The sequence below is a fragment of the Petaurus breviceps genome, unplaced genomic scaffold (assembly GCF_028583685.1).
Source record: "Petaurus breviceps papuanus isolate PSGF00001 unplaced genomic scaffold, PetGlider_PUasm1.0 689, whole genome shotgun sequence".
Taxonomy (NCBI): domain Eukaryota; kingdom Metazoa; phylum Chordata; class Mammalia; order Diprotodontia; family Petauridae; genus Petaurus; species Petaurus breviceps.
The window spans coordinates 1,766,832-1,779,915 of NW_027186458.1; the positions used below are offsets into that span (position 1 = coordinate 1,766,832).

At 39.2% G+C, this 13,084-nt stretch overlaps 1 protein-coding gene and 1 long non-coding RNA gene across 3 annotated transcripts in view; one reads left to right on the forward strand and one right to left on the reverse strand.

Moving 5' to 3' along the window:
• Window positions 1–3,391, reverse strand: part of LOC138174496 (uncharacterized) — a 10,242-nt gene extending 6,851 nt beyond the window's left edge. For both annotated transcript variants that reach the window (XR_011171748.1, XR_011171747.1), the window contains exons 1-2: window positions 3,019–3,391; window positions 2,620–2,660 (exon numbers count right to left, since the gene is read on the reverse strand). This is a non-coding gene — a long non-coding RNA (uncharacterized lncRNA). The remainder of the gene's footprint in view (window positions 1–2,619; window positions 2,661–3,018) is intronic.
• ANKRD50 (ankyrin repeat domain containing 50) overlaps window positions 1–13,084 on the forward strand; it is a 163,906-nt gene that overhangs the window by 46,216 nt on the left and 104,606 nt on the right. The window lies entirely within an intron of this gene.

The window sequence follows — 13,084 nt, forward strand, 5'->3', positions numbered from 1 at the left end:
AGAGACAGAGAGAGACAGAGAGAGACAGAGAGAGAGACAGAGAGAGACAGAGAGACAGAGAGAGACAGAGATAGAGAGAGAGACAGAGACAGAGAGAAACAGAGACAGAGATAGAGAAACAGAGACAGAGAGACAGAGATAGAAAGAACTTCCAGCTGAAGCCACCCAGACTGCTGAGGGCCAGTGGGAGCTGCCCAGGACTTTTCAGAACTTCCCTGGAGCTGCCAAGAACTGAGGAGGTATGACTGTTGTGCCACGATTTTTTCTGTCTGCTTTGATGTTACTTTGCCAGATTCATCTGCTGGTAAAGGACAGTGCTGTTGTTGCAGAGGTTCTAGAACCTTGCTGTTGGTTCACAAGCACTGAAGGAGGATTTTTTTGTATGTTTACAGAAATCCTGAAGGAGGGTCTTGCTGATGGTTTCAGGGGTCCCTAGACTGCTCTGCAGGCAGAGAGTGAATTGATGAGGATGCTGGCAATGTATATTGTGGCTTTGTTAAGCTTTGCTTTCCCAGGAACAGAGATTGTTGAGAACTTGCCTCGGGTCAAGATGAAGAAAAGACCTCTTTTTGGGTATTGAATGCTGGGATGATATCATAACCTTGTTGTGGCTTAGGGGTAGATGGCCTTTGTGCTCTCCATTGCCCCTTTGAGAGCATGCTTGGTGGTGATCAATGATATTATAATTCAGTTGCGATCCTGAGGGTGGAAAACTTTTGACTTTTATACTTTGTGACTGACCAAATGAATATACTTTGTTTATGATTGGAAACTGATCTCCAGTTAACTAGAGAGAAGACTTTGGATTGACTAAATGAATGTGCTTCCCAGGGGTGGAGTACTTGGACCTTAGTACTTTGTGATTGAATTGAGGACTTACTAAATGACTGAGTTATCCTGTATTTTGATTTTGATTTTCTATGAATATTTTGCCTTAATCTGTCACTGAATAAATGGAGTTTGCTATGCTTGTAATACAAACCTGGAAGTTCCTTGTGCTTAGCATTACAGACCCCTTTCTCCTTTGTAAAGGTGGAGAGAGTCAAGAGGATAGAAGAAAAAATAAGAACTTATTATCAGGAAGAAAACACAATTAACAATCATAAAAGTGATTGTGAATGAAATTCACTCATCCATAAAACAGACAAAGGAAACACAATGAATTAGAAACAGAATTCAACAATAAGTTGGTCAAAAGAAATACATTTGGAATAGAAATATTTGAACAGAATTAAAATGAGGGACTGGAGCAAAATTAATTATACTTCAAGCAAGTTCAAAAAAATCAGGAGTAGCAACCATGATATCAGACTAGATAACAATTAAAATAGATATAATTAAAAGTTGATAGATAGGAAAACTACATTATAATTAAAGGCAGCAATGATCATGAAATTGTATTAATACTAAACAATGTACCTAGTGGCATCACATCCAAGTACAAAAAGGAAAAGTTAATTTAATTACAGGGAGAAATAGTAAAACTATAATAGTTGAGGATCTCAGTATGAAACAAGTAATAGCTTGAGCAAAATAAGATATAAAATAAAACCACAAAAATCACCAGTCATTCTATATATTACCAAGAAATCCCACCAGGAAGAGAGAAAAAAGAATTCCATTCACAAAAGCTATAGAATGGATATACTTTCTGGGAGGACAACTATCAGGCTACACATAGGAGTTATATGACTACAGCTACAATTATTTTTAAATAAAAATAAAGATATTCTCAGAACATGAAAGAACAAATAACAAATAGCAAGGTACAGATCTGTACATTGTTATTTAGTCGTTTCAGTCTTGACCAACTTTTTGTGACCCCCGTTTGGGGTTTTCTTGGAAGAGATACTGGAGTGATTTGCTACTTCCTTATCCAGTTCATTTTTATAGATGAGGAAACTGGAGAATCAGGGTTAAGGGACTTGCCCAGGGTCATACAACTACTAAGTATCTGAGGTTAGATTTGAACTCAGGTCTTCCTGACTTCAGGCCCTATCTACTGTGCCAACTAGTTGCCCACAGATCTATATAAACAGAGTCTACAGTATTAAAGTTCAAAATGAGCTGAGATCGAAGAGGAAAGCAAAAGATAATGGAAAGGGATTTGTTCTGCTTTGTTTTGTTTTATTGTCTCTATTGGGAGAGAAAAAGAGGATTAAAGAAAGGATAATAAACTGTTTGGGATGATGATAATATAGACTCACTCTCCTAGAGAAACATTGCTATATCTCCCCCTCACAAAGCTGGAGTAGCCCAAGAGTTGGGATGTCTCCATTGGTTCAAACACCTATAAGATGTTTTACCCTCACAGTTAAGGCCAGTGATTTTCCTTAATACCGTTTAGCCACATAATCTAAATGAATTTTTAAGAAGGGATTATTTAATTTGAAGACATAGACATGACAGACTTTTCTCCTCTAATACCATGGGAACATAGTTTTAGCTAACTTCCAACATAACCCTGGTTCCATTGAATCCATGTCCAGTTGAGACAAGAACACTAGCTGAGTCCTTGTCTCGGTTTCCATGAGACTAAGACCCAAAAGTCACTCTGTGCTTCTGGTAACACTCATACTTCACCAGCTGCAAACCAGGGACAGCAGACTAACTTCTCACCTTTTAAATCTCATAAGATCAGGAAACTCCAATCCTTTCTCCTAAAACAGAAAAAAAAAAAAACAAATGCAGAGGTCAAAGACCAAGTTCTTTTGAACTTGATGTGGGAGAAGAGAAAGCCCCAACATCTCTTTCCTAAATCTTCTTACCTAAACAAAAATGACAAATACAGAGTCCAAAGACCAAGGTTCTTTGACAGGGCCCCATAGCCTAAAAATGAGAAGGCTCCATGGGCTCTGCTCTACATTACTGTCTCACCAGATACAGGGAAACAGTTTCAGATCACCCAAAAGCACATTTCAAGAGTATGAAGTCTAAGGAGACTAGACTGAAACAGAAGCAGCCTTTTGGAAGATACCCCCAGTTCACAGACAATGAAAAACAGTTCCCTCTAATCACCTGTTTAGAAAAGGAGAACCAGTGGCAAAATGTCTCCAGGCTCTCCACCATCTCTCTCCAGTCTCTTCCATGCCATCGTGACTGTCTTGGAAGCAGATGCCTAGCCCCTCTGCCCGAGCAAGTTGGATCAGTTGAATGAGCTAACGAGCTCAGCATATTCACAGATCCCCATTTCAATAGGAAAAAAGAATCTAAAGCTCTTCAATTGCTTTTTTCCTTTTCTTTTCCGCCAATGTATTGGAAATGGAAGAAGAAAAGTGGCAAACAGGGAGTTGATACCCAAGATAACTAAGGAGAGACCGTGAGATCATCCAGCGTCCTCTGGTGAATTCAAATCTTCTGCTCCAGATAAAGTACATCTTCAGGCGCTAAAAGAGCTGGAAGACATAATTACCAAGAGATTCTTAGTGAGACCTGGAAGCTTGCGGACCACAAAAAAGGTACCACATGCTTGGAAAAGGGAAAATGACATACTGACTTGAAGAAAAGGAAGAGAACCAGGTTGGTGAACTTTTGGCCAGAGAACTTCACTTTGTCTCCCAGGAAAATGGCTAGTGAACATTCAGGAAGACATACGTCATCAAGATAGCATCGTACTGGGTTCAACTTATTTCTTTTTCTAACAGTGTTATTACACTAGCTATTTAGGGGAACTTCTGAAGATAGAATACAATATTTGATAAATATACTATGCTTATAACTAAGAAGGAAAGAAGCAGACTGATTAATACAATTAGGTGGATTAGGAACTGATTAAATGGATGAAACTTGAAGAGGAATCATTAATGATTTATTATCAACTTGGCAAGAGGAATGTCCCAGGGATATGTGCTTACTACCTCTGTGTCTTTTAACATTTTTATCAATGAATTGAATAAAGATATTGATAGTATACTCATCAGAAGTGGAGATGTTGCAAAGGTGAGAGAAGAGTGAACACAGTGGTTTGCAGAGGCGGGCTCCCCAATGATTTCAGCGGGCCTCAGCATTGGGCTGCATCTAATAAGAAGCAATCCAGTAGACATTGATAATCATAGTCTTGCAATTAGGTTAAAAACATCAGCTTTTCAAAAATATGAAAGAGGAAACATGGTTAAATTGCAGTTTGCCTGCAAAAGGTCTGGAGGGTTTAGTAAACCACAAACTCAGTAAGAGCCAACTGTGGGATGTGGCAGCCACAAAAGCGAAGGGCCTCTTGGGCCGCATTAAGGACAATACTGATTCCAGAAGCAAAGAGATAGTTCCCTTGTTTTCCTCTGTCATAGTCACACCACATCAATAGCACTGAGTTTACCTCTAGGTTCCACAGCTTATGAAGGTCACTAAAGAGTTGATGAGTATTCAGAGGAGGGGTGGCGATAGCTAGTCATATAAGGACGGACTGTAGGAATAGGGTGTATTTATTCCAGTGAAGAGAACACTCGGGAGGACCTGAAAGTTGTCTTCAGGTGTTTGAAAGGCTAGCCATGAGGTCAGAGCGTTGGTCTGTTTCACCTCTAGAAGGCAGAATCAGGAGAAATGTGTAGAAATTTAGAATCCATGTTGAGGAAAACTATCTCACCATGAGAACTGCCCCAGGGCTGTGCTGAGTCAGCATCCATTACCTCTTTTTTTTTTTTTTTATTTTCTGTGTAAGCATCCACACCTAGAAAATTGGGAATTCTGGGCTTGTTTTATTGTTTCATTGATTGTCTAGACTTAAGAAATTGAGAGCAAAAATGTTAGTAATGCATATTAAACTAAAAAGTGTGTCTAAATACTTTTTTCCCCCACAGAACTTTGGATAAGGGAAAATACTAAGCAGCATACTGCTGTTTCTTCATCACTGAATATCATTGTAGGAGGCCTATTTTCAGATTTATTATAGCAAATATCCCTTTCAGATATGGTTTGGACAAGATAGTTTCCAACTCTGAAATCTCTGATTCTCTATAATTGAACTAGTATAGTAAAGATGGAAAAAATATCTAGGCTCTTGTCATATAGGCAATTCCCATACTCAAAGATGGGGTTTATGTGTTCATTGCTAATTATGTATGTTCAGGAAAGAAGCATCAATTTAACTTCAAAAGGGAGAAATAGATGGGGGTAGGGAACCTACAGATGTTCTGAGAGTGCCTGGCAGTCTATGCCGTTTATATTGGTAGGTCAACTAGAGCCACATATTCATTGAATTGGATAGACTTGGGCTATGAGCCACCCCTTTGTGGGTTACATAGCAAATGGTTCACAAAGATGGACCGAATGCTTAGATCATAAAGCAGATAAATTATTCTGTGGCCCTAAAACCACAACTATAGCAGGGGGTGAGAGCTAAAAATAAACATTAAAGGACACAACGAAGTTATTCAGTACAAACAGAGCAAAATTAAAAGCAATATTCATCTTTAGATCTCCCAGAGTGCCAATCAATGGTTTAGAATAATTGTTCAGTTGTGTCTGACTCTTTGTGACCCCATTTTGGAGTTTCCTTGGAAAAGATGGTGGAATACTTTGCCATTTCCTTCTCTAACTCATTTTGTAGATGAAGAAACAGATAAACAGGTTTAAGTGACTTGCCCAGGATCAAAGAGCTAGTGAATGTCTAAGACTGGATTTGAAGTCATGAAGATGAGACTTCCTGACTCTAGGCCCAGTTCTTTATCCACTGGACCACCTAGCCACCCTTTAATAGTAGGGCATCATTTAATCAATCACCAAGCATCTCTCTCTCTCTTTCTCTCTCTCTCTCTCTCTCTCTCTCTCTCTCTCTCTCTCTCTCTCTCTCTCTCTCTCTCTCTCTGTCTCTTTCTCCCTTCTATCAAAACACACACATATATACATGTATATCCACACACATACATACATATATGTGTTTTTTCTTTTTTTCTGGCAAAAATGTAATTTCTGATAAGATTTTTTTTTAGCTAAAAATCTGGTGGAATTCTAATCTTTTTTTTTCTAGCTAAATCTAGGTAAGTATATTAAGTTTCCTAGACACAAGGCACTGGTGTTGGTGATGTGTAGGACTTGCTTCATAGAATCTTACCCATTTTGAGCAGATCTTAGCCTTGGACATACCTCAACTTGCCAAGAATTATTTCCAACTGTACTTGCCAAGACAGCAGTTTATAGAATTGAGTCAAGCTCTTCCTCTTAAATGTAAATATCCTATATCACTCTAATCTTCTCTTAGCATGATTCTCATGACATGCCCAATTAACATTACCTATGCCTTCAGACATGTTCCTTCTTGAGTGTTACTAGGATCATTTCCTTAAAAGTACATAAAAGATTTAGTGGTTTTCATAAAGTTTTGTTCCCTCTTTAAACTGTCCAATTCTGAGAATGAAATAATACTTCCCTGCATAAATACAGAGTATAATGTAGTGTGCTGTCTTCCTTTATAATTCTGTGACAATTTTACCTTGCCATAATTCTATGCTTATTTTTTTTATTCCTCATTAGGGAGCATATGGAAAGTTAATGGATAAAATTGGTACCATACGTGAATTGTGTGGGGGTCATATAAAAGAAGCTGAGGATGGGCTACAATCTGCACTGGTGGATGGAGGGCCCATACTAATGAAATTATGGAAAAAATGGAAATAGAAAAGGTCCTACCTCTGGTCACAAGACCTGGGTTCAAATCACACCTCTGACGCTATCCTGTGTGACTTTGAGAAAAATAACTTAATCTCTTGGTCTAGCTCCTGGCCTACAAAATGAAGGAATTAGATTAGATAACCTCTGAGAACCTCTGCTAGTTCCAGATCTGGGATCCTTTGTAGCCAAATAGGAATTCAGCTAAGCTTCAGACTGTGAAATCTAATTTAACAGAAGTCAGGCAGGTTCAAGGTTTAATTTGCTAACAATTGTATTGTTTTCAGTTAAGCCTCATTGAGAATAATTTAATGCAAGGTGCAGGTTTTTTTTAATACCATTTTAATTGCATCTGAAACCAGATGAAAGTGGAGAAGTATGTTCACTAAAATCTGTACACTCAATTCTAGAAGAAATAAAAGGAGAAATTGATAAAAAGAGGCTTGAAACAATTATTTTCTTTGTGATACACATTGAAGCATTTATTTATGCCTGATTAGATGGCATGTTTGTAGATCTCTAGAGATGAATTTGCAGTGTGTTCTTGGGTCTTCCTTTCTAAGGTTTGTGAAGCAAAGATAATTTAGATCATCATTCATAACCTCCCTGGGCTTAAGGTAATTGAATATGATGTCTTCTAGCTTGAAATCCCATGACTCTAAGACTAAAGACTGACTTTAGGAATTTCCAGGAAATTTCAAAAGAAGTGAAAATATTTCTAATCTTATTTGCAACTCGATATTGTGAAATTCTCAGGATAAATTGAGAATTTTTCACATGATGGGAGAGTTAGAGATGAATTTTACACAAGTCACTGGTTTTACCTCTCCTGCTTCTCCCTTGCTTGACTCATTTAATTTCCTGCCAACTAAAAGTAGAAGAGAAAGGGTGGCCTAGGAGATTGCCCAACTGTATGATTGCTAATGATAAGGGAATTTGGAAGCCAGGAAGTTTGTACAATGTTAACACATAAAGGAAGAAAAAATTAATGTTTTCCTAAAACATGACTAAACTGTTCAGAGAACAAAAATTTAAATACTAAGAAAAAAAATCAGGAACTCAGATCATGCTTTCCTGCCTTGTCTTCAGGCCTGATATTTCTCTGATCCAGAAGTTCTTGACTCTAAATCCTGGACACTATTAATTATAAAAATCTCTGTAGATTGTCTGACTTTGATGTGGTATTCAGATCATGACTGCTCCCCCTGATAGTCTGGAGTCTAGTGTTTCCTGGAAAGGTTATAAGAGGTTCCCTGCTAGAACAGTTATGGAAGGCATGAAAAAATAGGTACCTGTTAAAGGATAGCAATTTATTTCCTTCACTACAAAAGAATTGCTTACGACATGGTCAGAAGGACACACTAACAAATACTGAACACTCGAACAGTAACTTTTACTTCTATGGTGCTTTGCCAGGTCATCAGAAAAATTTCCAGGAGAATTGTGAACCTGTTGAATCAATGTCACTTCCTATCTATCCTGCCCCAATCTCTCCACTGACCACTGATCTTCCATCTCCAAATTTCTTTCAGACATTTCAATATGGATATCCCGAAGGCTCAAACTCACTTTGTCCAAAACGGAACTTATTCTCTTTCCCCCTAAACTCTCTCCACCTCCTACCTTCCCTAAGATTGTAGAGGGCAACACTGTCCTCTCAGTCCTCCAGTCTCACAACCTAGGGGTCGTTCTGGATTTTTCACTGTCCCTCACTCCTCAACATCTGATCTGTGGCCAAGATCGGTCAAGTTCACTTTTGCAACATCTCTTGAATACACTCCCTTCTCTCCTCTGACATTGCCCCACCCCTGATGCAGGCCCTCATTACCTCATGCCTGGATTAATACAATAGGCTGCTGGTGGGGCTGCCTGCCCCAACTCTATCCTCACTCTGATACATCCTCTATTCAGCCTCTAAAGTGATTTTCCTAAAGTGTAAGTCTGATCATGTCAGCATCTTCTACTCAATAAACTCCAGTGGCTACTCTTTTCTCCAGGATCACATCCAAAGCGCTGCTTGGCATTCAAAGCCTTTCACAAACTGCCCCCCAACACACACCTTTCCAGTCTTACAGCTCAGTCCCAGATATATACTCTTCCATCCAGCACCACCGGTCTCCTGGATATTCCACAAACAAGACACTTCATCTCTTGACTCTGGGCATTTTCTCTTGCTCTCCAGTATGCTGGAATGCTCTCCCTCCTTCCTTCTGACTATTCCCCTGCTTCCCTTAAGTCCTAACCAAAATGCTGCTTTTACAGGAATCTGTCCCCGACCCCTCTGAATCCCAGAGTCTCCCTCTCGTACTCATTTCCTATTTGTCCTATATATAGCTTATTTTGTATACATTTGTCTGCATGTTGTCCCATCCCACCCTCATTAGATTATAAACTCCTCCAGGGCAGGCACTGTCATTTGCTTCTTTTTGAATCTTCAGTGCTTAATATAGTGCCTGACATATTTGTTGTCTAGTTGTTCAGTCCTTTCCAACTTTTTGTGACCTGGTGGACCACAGCTTGCCAATGTTGTCCATGGGGCTTTCTTAGTAAAGATACTAGAGTAGTTTGCCATTTCCTTCTCCAGTTAATTTTGCAGAAAAGGAAACTGAGGCAAATAGGGTAAAGTGACTTGCCCAGGGTCACACAGCTAGAAAGTATCTGAGACAAGATTTGAACTCAGGTCTTCTTGTCTCTAAGCCCAGAATTCTAGTCACTGTGCCACCTGGCTGAAACTACATTTCACTAAAAGGTACTATATATACTTATTAAATACACACACACATACACACACATATATGTATATACACACATATGATTTGTTGATTGGAAACACACTGTTTTGGGCTCAGCAGATAAATTCATGGTGATACATGTAGATCATATGGCTAATATCCTGAATGACAGAGTCAGATTCCTTGACCAGCTACAACACTGGACTGAACTTGATATGGTAAGAATTAAAAGGCGTAAATTCTTTGGGCTTAAAGTATTTTGGAAATATAAGCAGAAGCAATATGAAATAAAATATGGAAAACTAAATGAAGTCAGATCTTGAAGAGTTTCTATTACCAGAGGAGTCTGGACTTTATCAAAGAGGCAACAGTGAGCCATTGAAGCTTCTTGGGAAGGGAGTGCATGTGTAGGTTTGTGTGTGTGTGTGTGTGTGTGTGTGTCTGTGAGAGAGAGACAGACAGACAGACAGAGAGAGGGAGACATAGAGACAGAGAGAGACAGAGAAAGACAGAGACAGAGAGGGAGAGACAGGAGAGAGAGACAGAGAGAGAAAGAGAGAGAAAGAGAGAAGAGAGAGGGAGAGAGAAAGACAGAGAGATGGTTAAAGTATGCTTAAGGAATGTTAACTTGACAGGTGTGTGCACTATGAATTATAATGGTGAGATCTACTACATGTAATATATGACCCCAAGATAATGCATACAGGAATTTTTTTCTTCTTTTAGAAACATGAAGTCAAATGAATTTCAATGTCCTTCCTTTCAGCATAGAACTCAAATACATGAATTTCCTGAGTATTCAATGAAAATATAAATATGTGGGCTTGAGAAAAGAAAAAGGAAGGTAGATCTTTGTTTATAGACGAGGAAGCTGCATATAAATTTTGATATAATAATAAAATCTAGCATTAATTAACATACTATAAGGTTTGCAAAAAACACTTTCTTAATTATTGCAATATCTAAATATTAAATCTAAAATAATAGGTATTATCTGCTTGAAATTTGATATTATCTCATTTGCTCCTCATAGTAGCCTTGTGGAATGGGTACTATTATGATCCCAATTTTACTGACAAAGAAACTGAGTCCAAGACAGGTTATGTGGCTTATCCAAGGTCTTATAGCTAGTGAGTAAGTGGGGGAGGTCTTCCTGACGCCAAGATCTGCAGTCTCTCCACTGTGCCACCTAACTACCTCTGCTCATCCCCAGACCCTCAAAATTTATGAATGTATTAGGGGCAGTTAGGTGGTGCAGTGAATAGAGCACTGGCCCTGAAGTCAGGAGGACCTGAGTTCAAATCTGGCCTCAGACATTTAACACACACACACACACACACACAAAACCTAGCTGTGTGATCTTGGGTAAGTCATTTAACCCTAATTGTCCTACCTTACCCCTCCAAAAAAAAATTATGAATATAGAGAGGAATCAGTTCCATTGTGTCTCTTTCTGAGCTGATGTTCTTTGGGAGAGGGTAATCATCATAATAGAAATGCATTATCTTGGGAGAAAAAAAGGATAAATTTCATTGTGATGTTTTCTGTATACAAACCTTATCTTCTTAGAAGAAAAAAATATCTCGCATGCATTTTTCAGGGAAGTAAGAACTCCCATCAATCTTTTTCTTCTCAAGTTACAAGCTTTAGCTTTCCACTGTAATAAAATTTATGTTCATCCAACCATCCACTTTAGAAACTAAAGTCAAAATTTTCAACAAAATTAATACAATTAAGTTTTAAAGAATGAGCAATATGTGAGTTACCCCCAGTTAGAGTGGCTTCTTCAGTATCTATACTATCAAATCTTTTGCCAAGGACACCAGAAGTTTGTATTCTTTTAAAAAATGAAAAATGGGATTTTTTAATGGACAAAAGGCCCCTGACATATTTTCTGAATGGAAAAACTCCTGTAAAATACAAGACATGCCCATAAAAGGAATGGGAGTTAATACTGCAAGAATTCATCCATGTAGCCTCCACTGAGTCTGACTTCCTATTGGCCAAAGGCTAATCACTCTAGCCTGACACTCATCCTCCAAAGTATGACCCTCAGGTTATTTTCAGGTTCTGTCTCCCATTACTCACTCTTATAAATCCTAATACTCCACAGAACTTCAGACTTTTAGGGTTGGAAGGGCACTCAGCAACCCCTTAGCCCAAACCAGATCCAAAAGAAATTTCTACAATAGCACATGAGAATAATGGTCATCTAGCCACCATGTGAAGAGTGTCAATAAGGTGAACTCATCACTTGCCAAAGCAGTTCATTGGTTGCACAGTGAGATAGCACTGGGCTTAGAATCAGAAAGGCTCATCTTCTTGAGTTCAAATATGTTTTCAGACACTTACTAGCTATGTGACCTTGGGCAAGTCATTTAACCCTGTTTGCCTCACTTTATCTATAAAATGAACTGAAGAAGCAATTGGCATACCACTCCAGTATTTTTGCCAAGAAAACCCCAAATGGGGTTATGGAGAGTCAAACACAACTGAAATGACACAACAATTAGGAAAGACTTTTCGGGACATCAAGTCGGAATTGTTCTCTTTGCAACTTCTGTGTGGTTGTTCCTGCCCCTTGATCCTGCCCTCCACGGACAAAGAGAACAACAACAAATGTAGTTCCTCCTTTATAGGACAACCCTTTAAATACATGAAGATAGCTCCTGCATCCCCCCACTTTAGCTAGTCTCCTCTCCTCCAGGCTAAACACTTCCAAGTCTTTGACATGGAAACAAGGTCCTGTCTGCCCTCCTTGGGAAACCCTCCCATTTATCATCAATGTCCTTCTTAAACCCTGTGTCCAGACTTGCCATAATACTCCAGACTGTCCCACCAGGGGAGAACACAGGGTACATACATCCCCTCCAAATCCCTGGAAGATAGGCTGCACTTAATGCAGTCTGAGATCCCCTAAGTCTCCAGTCTGCTTTCACCTGCATAGCTTGTTACCCATGCCTGGAATAGCAGGGCTGCCTCCTCCTCTGCTCTGCCTCTTGGAATTGTGAGCTCTTTCCCAGACTCTCATAACTTTTCTTAGTCTGAGCCCTTTCTTAGTTTCCACATACTCCACCTCTTCCCAATCTGAAATTACTTTTCATTTACTTTGATTATAATTTTGATTTCTTTCTCTCTGTTCATGTCCTCCCCTCCTCCATGAATGAGTGAATAAAGCATTTATTAAATGCTTACTATGTACAAAGCACTATTCTATAGATAGAAAAGTAAGAATGTCCCTGCTCTTAAGGTATATGTTCTAATTGGGGAGATACACATGGGGAATATTTCAGTTGCAAATTAGAAGGAAAGGGCCCCTGATCTTTAAGATGCAGCAGCAAAGCAGATGGTCATGTCTCTTCCTTAATGGCATTTCCATCGATTAAAAAATCATATCAGATTCTGATGTTGACAGTACCCAGAACTTTGGGGACAAGAATTTTCTTTTCTGGGTCTCTACAGATATAAAAATAGCACCTGGTGCCTCTCTTGTCTCTCTCAGGATGTCTTGGTGCATCAGCTAGGATGACTTGTCTGCTCTGAGATTAGTGATCAGTAGGGATAGCTAGCTGGTCCCTTCTCTACAAGAGATGCTTCTCCTAGCAACAGCTATGAGGGCTGGACTGGAGGCAAAGACTGGCGGTCTGGGAAGGTGCTGCCATTTCTAGAACTCCTATGCCCATGTGCCTGTGATAGAAGTTGGTCAGTGGTTGTTGCTGGTAGTGAGGAAGAAAGTAAGTCCCCTCTTTGTG